We start from the raw sequence: 9,352 nt of genomic DNA on the forward strand, positions 1-9,352 counted from the left end.
TCTAGAATGTAAGCAGTGTTTCGCCAGAACAGACCAACCAAACACTGGCTCGGTGTTAAGTTGCATGCAGTTATGCAGTAAGTTAGTCATTAAATATGTTCTTATAGTGTCTCTTCGTTCAATGGAGAGAAGCAAAATAAATGTGTAAGAATAAATGTTCACAACAATTTATTGTGTTTTTGTGTTTATTTGAATTTAACATGTTACAGGTTATTAATGGGTTAGCATTACCATTACCATTACCATTGAAAATGTCAAATTTACAGTATTTTACAATAGGTTTTAAGTGTACATTAAAAGCACATTACTGGCAAGTAATTTGCATTACAGCAGAATACTGTTAAATTGCAGTAATCTGGTGACATTAACTGTAACTTCACAGATAAATACAGTAGTTCTACAGGAGCATACTGCTAAATCACAGTAATCTGATATACAACAACTGTAACTTAACAGTTAAATACAGTAATTCTACAGGAGCATACTTCTAAATCATAGTAATCTGATATACATCAACTGTAACTTCACAGCTAAATACAGCAATTCTGTGGGAGAATACTGTAGCGAATCGGCTCATGGGGAAATATGAATAATTAATCATAACTAGTTATAATTAATTATAAATATTTAGATCCGCTGTAGATATTTACTTGACCTCTCAGGGTCAACTGTCTGTCAATTCTAAGAACGTTAATTTCCTGGTTAAGGGAAATAACTTTCTTACTGTACAATTCTACAAAGAGCTTGTAGCATAAATCTGCATGATTAAGGGACTCCAGTTATGAGCAAACAATGAACAACATCAAGTGTGATACAAGTAAGACTCTGCTAAATCACAGTAATACGATGGAATCTTACACAGTAAATTACTGTGAAAGTAATGTAGCTCGTTCACAGTAATTTACTGTAAATTTACAAACAGTAATTTACTGTGAAAGTAATGCAACTAGTAGCCAGTAATTTACTGTGAATTTACAGTCAAATAATTTACAGTGTGGTAATACAATATTTGTGAACACAACTGTGTATGTCAGACCAAAAACTATGCATGGGGGCTTGCTTTGGTATTGCCACCCCTCATAGATCCCATGCCACGCCTTTGCCACCCTAATAATTATTTTCTAGATCCGCCCCTGTTTGGACGGCAATTGCAGGGAGGGTGGGATGTTCGCTTTCATTGCTATCAGGCTAACATTAGCATTTTCCAAGATCTCCTACTGCACCTTTAAATTGCGATGATTGGTCTCTGTCCCAAACAAAAGATAAGAAAGAGAAAGAAGCTGAGAAAATTTGAGATATAATACTAAATAATAATTCAGTCTACAAAAATGCAGTTTTACTTCGTCTAAATTAAACATGTAAATACGACAATCAATTACAAGTTAATTTTAAAGAAAATTACGTGATTATTTATTTATTTATTTTTAAATGCATATAGCTTTGTGAGAAAATATTTACTTTTAAATGTTTGCCTTTAAACATCTTTCTATGCGTTTCTCACTACTGGTGCATTTTTTGCACACTGTAAGGCAAACATATTTTCTGAAAAACTGATTTCATTTAAATACAATTTAAATAAAAGGTTCAAATATACATCAATCATTACTTCAATAGCTGGCAAAACAAACGTTAAATTGCAGATTCAGTTTTTTTTTAGATCGCTAGAGGGAGACATTTTGTTAATCCTAATCTCAGCACATGAATGTCTGCACAGCACCGTGTATGGTAAGAATTCATGATGTAGTCCAGCCTTGATCAACCCGTTTGTTATCAATTGTCGGTGTATTTACGTTTTGAATTGAATATGTAGTCACTATATTTTTATTTATTCTTCGTGTCTGTGTCTAATTCCATTTAAACGAGTTGCTCTTATAAATATACATCGTTGTTTAAGATAATTCAGTTCTAGAGCACAGATTGGACAATAGCGTCTACACTGGACACCTAAATCTGTGTTTATACCATTGACTGGGTTTATACACTTTTAAGCGGCATCAGTTTCTATCGTTAGCCTATATTTATGTAGGTTAGAATTTTTGTACATGGTAGATTGAAAAAAAATAAAAACGAAGCCAATGTGATGTCATATAACAGTAGCAGCACTTTAACATTCATGAGCTCATTAGACAGGGGCATGTCTATGCTGTTTCCTGACATATATTCAAATGGAGCTGTATCAGATTCAGTCCAGCACACACTATCTAGACAACCATCCATGTATTTATCCACATAAACTCTCCAGTTTAAGACGCTAGAGGACCTACTGCGTCATGTTGAGAAAGAATTGAGCCGGGACGTCCCAACTTAAACCAGACGATCCCCTGATAAAAATGGGTAAGACATTATTATTATTATTATTATTATTATTATTTAGGTTTCACACAGACAGTTATACATATTTGTGTGGGCTCTATGGGCAGTTCTCATTTCACTGATCATTTGGTCATGGTTAATGAAAATGGCTCTTTTTATGACATTTATGGGTTGTTTTTTGTCCTTTGGCCTTGGCTTATATATAAGAATATATCTAGAATATATATATATCTATATATATACAGAGGTTAAATTGGGATTTGTTATGTATATATACAGTTCACACACACAAACTCACACGTTTTATAATTAAATTAAATATGATTTATTCTGAAGCAATATTCTCATTAGTTTTCTATCAGCTGTGACATAAATCTGCATGTTTTTTACTGATTGATCTAATCCATGGGCATTGTTTACCTTTATAGAGGGCATTTTCCCCCTAACCTCATTCATCTGTCATTTCAAATTCTTACATTTGATCTATAAATGCAATTATACTAATGTGATTGTTTTTATCTATACGTTATCCAATTAAATTATTTACACTGAAAAAACACAACTGGATTAAATAATGTTATGAGATTGTTTTAAATATTTTTTTGAATATACAATACAAACAAGAAATGGTGGAAATTATACTTTTAAACAAAATTAAAACGCCAGTAGGTGCCAGTAGTGAGCGTAATGACACTCACTACTGTTGTTCATTCAAACGATTTGTTCAAACGGCAGATTCATCAGATGTTTATGCATGGGCTAATGAAACTTTGACTAAACCGATTCGTTCAAAACACGGAATCAATCAGCAATGAATCGTCTGTTTGCTGTGAGATGCGCTGTGTCCGCCTAAAATGTAAGTGACCTAATATTATTGAACTTGCTTATTTAACTATTTATTGAACTATTAAACAGTTGTAATGATGAAAATGTTGTGTGATGTTACCTAACTAACTGTATTTTAAATATAAAAACTTTTCATTTTGAATTTTTACCTCAGGATGCTTGAGTTTCTTAGTGTTGCGCGTTTTGAGCCTCGCCTCAGCAGCGCAACCTTATTCCGTCAATAGATGCATTATATACAGTAGCTATATCCACTATTCGCCACTTACTCTAAATGTAATAAAATCAGAATAATACTTGCGTTATGGTGATTGGCTAGTTATTTTTGGTTATTGATGTTTTAATCAGGTTGTCTTGCGTTAATGAAGCGTTAATGTCGAGCCCTGGAGTCTGTTCCGGGGCTCAGCCCCGGACGGCCCCGGCCCAATTTAAACCCTGTATATATATATATATATATTCTAGATATACTACAATGTCTCGAATTGTTGTCCCATTGCCTGAAAGGAACTGTCTTATTATACCAGAGCTAAGCAGATATAATAGCCCTCATCCCCTGTGCTGTGTTACATTAGTGAATCCTCATAAAGAATAGCCTGTAGCAGATGAATTAAATGAAATACCCCTTTGTAATTCATTTCAAGAGGTTATTGGTCACTCCCTAGACTAAAGTGAGAGCTCAATGTTTCCCTTTCATTAACTAGACTGTGGCGGCCCGCCACAGTTTCATAATAAACCGAAGATGTTTATACTTCTCATATAACATAACATTTCTTTAACGTTGTGTCATGACTTCGGTCTGATCTGCTGTGTTTTGTCTTTTTCTGAGTCTGTGTGCTTGGTCTCTGAGCACATGGGTTTTGTTTTGACAGCTCACCATGTGCTCCGCTGTCTGTGTGGCGTTTTTCCCCTCCCACTCGTTATCCTTAATTCTCCTTTGTGTTTTCTGTCACACCTGTTGCCATTCATTCCTCATTAGTCCTCCCCTATTTTAGATCCTCTCGTGCTCAGTCTTCACGGATGACGCTAGGACCAGTCCCTGCTGAGAGGCTCTTTCCTGGTCCTGTGGACTTTGATTTGGGACTTCCTCTATTTTTGTGTTCCTGTTGATTTTTCCCTATTGCTCAGTGAGAGCGTAATAAACTTTTTCTGTTACCTGCAAACTGAATCTGTATTTTCCCTGACAGAACGGTCTGACCAGTGATGGATTCAGCAGGTGCAGACCAAGTCAGAGTCGCAGTAAGTCAGCAAGACATTCTTCTGGGACAGCATTCCAGTCAGTTAACTGCCACTTCAAGGGAGGTTGAGTGCCTGACAGCCCAAGTAGCAGCTCTCAATGTCCAAATACAGGTACTCCAGCGAGAGGCTTTGGCCAGCAGATCAGCTGCTACATTTGGTCATTCTCCATCTCATGCGGAGCCTGAACCCCATGCTAATAGTCCGCCACCATACGAGGGGGATCCCAATTCCTGCCGGGCCTTCCTGTCCCAGTGCTCTCTTGTCTTCGCACTCCAGCCTCGCCGCTATGCTACAGAGGAGTCCCAAGTAGCATTTATCACCCTCCTGAAAGGAAAGGCCCGGGACTGGGCAACGGCTGTGTGGGACGCTCATGCTCCATTCTGTGTCACATTCAAGGATTTCAGAGCTGAGATGATCAAGCTGTTTGACCGCTCTGCTCAGGGCGATGAGGCAGCCTCACAGTTGACGCGGTTGAGTCAGGGCAGACGTTCAGTTACGGATTACTCTATCCAGTTCAGAACTCTGGCGGCTGCCTGTGACTGGAACGGGGCGGCTTTACATGCAAGGTTTCGGGAGGGGTTGGATGACGACATCCAGGATGAGATCGTTACTCACGAGCTGCCTCATGATTTTGACACCCTTATGGAGCTGGCACTCCGTGTTGAGGGGCGTCTTCATCGTCGACGCCAGCGGTGGACAGCTCAATCCTCATGGATGTTGGAGGAGGGTGCCTCCAGTGCTGCTCCCACCTCCTCGTCTCCTTCAACAGACCCAGAGCCCATGCAAGTGGGGCGTCTTCACCTTACCCCTAAGGAGAAGCAGGATCGGTTGACTCTGGGACTTTGCCTGTACTGCGGGAAGCCAGGCCAATGGGCTATCCAGTGTCCTTTAAAAGCCGGAGCCTATCAGTAATCCGGGGGATCCTGGTGGGCGCTACTCCTTATCTCGACTCCCCCCATCTCACGTCCCCTGCTAAAAGTCTCTTTTCAGTATAAGGACACCTTCCATTCCTGTTCTGCACTGGTTGACTCGGGTCCCAAAGGCAAATTGTGCCTCCAGTGCTGCTCCCACCTCCTCGTCTCCTTTAACCGACCCAGAGCCCATGCAAGTGGGGCGTCTTCGCCTTACCCCTAAGGAGAAGCAGGATCGGTTGACTAGGGGACTTTGCCTGTACTGCGGGAAGCCAGGCCATCGGGCTATCCAGTGTCCTTTAAAAGCCGGAGCCCATCAGTAATCCGGGGGATCCTGGTGGGCGCTACTCCTTATCTCGACTCCCCCGTCTCACGTACCCTGCTCAAAGTCTCTGTTCAGTATAAGGACACCTTCCACTCCTGTTCTGCACTGGTTGACTCGGGTGCCGAAGGCAACTTCCTGGATGCCTCTGTTGCTGCATTGTGGGGTATTCCTGCCATTCCACTTCCCTCTCCTATCTCTGTCCGCTCCCTTAATGGTCTCCTCATCTCCTCCATCACCCATTCCACTCCTTCCGTAAGTCTTATTGTCTCTGGCAATCACCGTGAGGTGATTGAGCTGTACCTCCTAGATTCCCCGGGTGCTCCCGTTGTCCTAGGGCACCCGTGGCTGGTGCAGCACAACCCTCACGTGGATTGGTCTGGCAATTCTGTGTTCTCTTGGAGTCAGTCTTGTCTTGCGTCTTGTTTGGGTGCTGCCTTGTCTCCTGGCTCTGTGTCTTCTGTTTTTCAGGTTGAGGAGGTCGATCTCGCCGGGGTCCCGGAGGGGTACCGCGATCTTTGTCGGGTCTTCAGTAAGTCCCGGGCCACATCCTTACCACCTCATCGGCCGTATGACTGTGCCATCAATCTCCTCCCAGGCACTTCTCCGCCCAAGGGTCGTCTGTATTCCCTATCCGGTCCTGAGAGGGAGGCCATGGACAAGTATATTCAGGAATCCTTAAATGCCGGCCTCATCCGACCCTCTTCCTCACCCGCTGGGGCTGGGTTCTTCTTCGTTAAGAAGGATGGCTCCCTGCGACCCTGCATTGACTACCGGGGCCTTGATGACATCACTATAAGAAACAGGTATCCTCTGCCTTTGATGTTGTCAGCCTTTGAGTTGCTACAGGGAGTCAGGGTCTTTACCAAGCTAGACCTCCGTAATGCCTACTATTTGATCCGTATACGTGAGGGAGATGAGTGGAAGACAGCATTCGACACCCCAACGGGACACTTTGAATACCGGGGCCTACCCTTCGGGCTCACTAACGCCCCAGCTGTCTTCCAGGCCCTGGTGAACGATGTGTTGAGAGACATGGTGAACAGATTTGTCTTGTGTACCTTGATTATATTCTCATCTTCTCTCCCTCTTTGCAGGCCCACACTCAACATGTCCGTCAGGTGCTAAAACGGCTGCTGAAGAATCAGCTGTACGTCAAGGCGGAGAAGTGCGTGTTCCATGCCAAGTCTGTTTCGTTCTTGGGGCATATAATCTCGACGGAGGGGATCAAAGCTGATCCAGCTAAGGTAAGGGCCGTGGCTGAGTGGCCAACCCCTGACTCGCGGAAGGCGTTGCAGCGGTTCTTGGGGTTCGCCAACTTCTATAGGCGATTCATCCGGAACTTTAGCCTGGTTGCTGCACCCTTAACGGCACTCACCTCACCTAAGGTACCGTTCAGATGGAATGTACAGGCTCAGGAGGCCTTTGATGTTCTTAAGTCCCGTTTCATCTCTGCTCCTGTTCTTTGTCTCCCAGATCCTGAACGGCAATTCATTGTTGAGGTGGATGCCTCTGATGTCGGGGTAGGCGCAGTCCTGTCCCAGCGGTTCCCCAAAGATGGGAAGGTGCACCCCTGTGCCTTTTCTCACCGTCTGAGCCCTGCTGAGCGGAATTATGACATGGGTAACAGGGCAGTCAGGCTGGCTTTGGGGGAGTGGCGTCACTGGTTGGAGGGAGCAGCGTAGCCCTTCTTGGTCTGGACGGATCACAAGAATTTAGAGTACATCCGTTCGGCCAAGAGGTTGAATGCTCGCCAGGCCCGCTGGGCACTCTTTTTTTTGGGGGGGCGGTTTAACTTCTCCCTCTCGTATCGACCAGGCTCCAAAAATGTTAAGCCTGACGCCCTTTCTCGTTTGATCGAGGATCCTGGGGAGGAGGCGGGCCCCGAAACCATTCTCTCCAAGGAGGTGGTGGTAGGGTCCCTTTCCTGGGATGTCGAGCGGCGGGTGGGGGAGCCTGTGCGGTGAGGTCCCAAGGGGGTGTCCAGGGGGTCGGTTGATTGTGCCGGCTGCGCTGCGTCCTGAGGTCCTTCGGTGGGGTCATGAGTCCAGGGTAGCCTGTCATCCGGGGGTTCGGAGGTCGCTGGCTGCCATCCGTCAGCGATTTTGGTGGCCATCCATGGCCAAAGATGTCAGGCAGTTTGTGTTGGCTTGCTCAGTTTGCGCACAGAATAAGACGTCTAACCAGTCTCCTGTTGGTCTGTTACAGCCTTTACCCATTCCCTCTCGTCCATGGTCACATCTGGCCCTTGATTTCGTCACTGGTCTTCCCCTGTCGAGAGGTAACACCGTTATTCTGACGGCGGTGGACCGCTTCTCCAAGGCGGCCCATTTTATCCCCTTACCCAAACTCCCCTCCACCAAGGAGACAGCTCAGGTGGTCGTGGACCACGTCTTCCGGATTCATGGTCTTCCGGTTGATGTGGTCTCCGACAGAGGACCACAATTCGTCTCCCGGTTTTGGAAAGAGTTCTGTAGACAGATCGGGGCCTCTACGAGTCTGTCTTCAGGTTTTCACCCTCAGACCAACGGGCAGGCCGAGCGAGCCAACCAGGATCTCGAGCGAGCTCTCCGCTGCCTAGCATCACAGAGTCCGAGCTCCGAGAGTCAGCAGCTATCGTGGGTTGAATATTCCCACAACTCCCTCCCGGTGCCGTCTACGGGTATGTCTCCCTTTCAATGTTCTGTTGGTTATCAACCGCCTCTTTTCCCTGCGCAGGAACCCGAAGCCGCGGTCCCGTCTGCCTTGGCCTTGGCCCAACTTTGACGCTGCGTCACGGATGACGCTAGGATAAGAAACTTTTTCTGTTACCTGCAAACTGAATCTGTATTTTCCCTGACATGTTGTGTTTCACGCCATTGCTTTGGCAATTATCCGTCAATCGAATTAAAACTGAAAGCGTAATATGACTTATCAAGTCATATTACTTGATAAGTCATATTATCAAGGGAAAGGGGACCCCCCCCATTTTCTGATTCTTATGTTGCTCTGTTCTGAATACCTTAAAATTTAAAGGATTTGCTGCAACGCAATTTTGTCTGATATGTGAATTATTTATTAGCCTATTTTTTTTTTAATCCATGCAGCAAATGCTTTAAAAACAACTTTAAAAAAATTACTTTATTGTGTTCACCAGACGCTTTTAAAGTACTTTTCACTATAAATTTTACGGGTAGCTTGAATGTAAAACATTGCCATTCATTTTTTGTATTTCCATTTGTAAAATAGCCTACAAATTAATTGTTGTAGGCTAACCCGACCTCATGAAAGTGCATATAGCACGATTTTCTGGTTCTATTTGGCATAATATTTATATGCAGAAATTGACTTTGGCATGCAAAAGACTGATAAATTCATAATTAATGGCATGGCTGGTTTAGTCGACAGAAATACGGGACACACAGGCCTATAATAACTGCTGAAATGTTTGCAGGCAAATCTCAGATCAGTCTGAGCGCTCATGGTACTCACAGTACAGCCGAACACCTGCAGGCGCCAATGACTCGGACGGTTGTCGTGGTAATAAACACCGTAAACAGCAAACGTTCGCGTGTCCGCGCTTAATGCGCATATCCTATATGAAAAGCATTTTAGGGGGCCCTTGGCTTTTGGGGGCCCAAGGCGGTCGCCTACCTTTGCCTAATGGGTAAGTCCGCCCCTGTGTGTTGTAACATGGTGTGGTATATGGGCAACTCTGGTAACGCTGCCCTCTCATTCATTGATCTGC

The 9,352-nt window shown here is 44.3% G+C and overlaps 1 long non-coding RNA gene across 1 annotated transcript in view; it reads left to right on the forward strand.

Annotated features, from left to right (window-relative positions):
- The first annotated feature begins 930 nt into the window (after positions 1–930).
- Positions 931–9,352, forward strand: part of LOC107733797 (uncharacterized) — a 16,125-nt gene continuing 7,703 nt past the window's right edge. Inside the window, exons 1-2 of the long non-coding RNA XR_001639020.1 lie at positions 931–997; positions 4,431–4,433. This is a non-coding gene — a long non-coding RNA (uncharacterized LOC107733797). The remainder of the gene's footprint in view (positions 998–4,430; positions 4,434–9,352) is intronic.

Source organism: Sinocyclocheilus rhinocerous, unplaced genomic scaffold (assembly GCF_001515625.1).
Source record: "Sinocyclocheilus rhinocerous isolate Xijiao unplaced genomic scaffold, SAMN03320098_v1.1 scaffold4658, whole genome shotgun sequence".
Lineage (NCBI taxonomy): Eukaryota > Metazoa > Chordata > Actinopteri > Cypriniformes > Cyprinidae > Sinocyclocheilus > Sinocyclocheilus rhinocerous.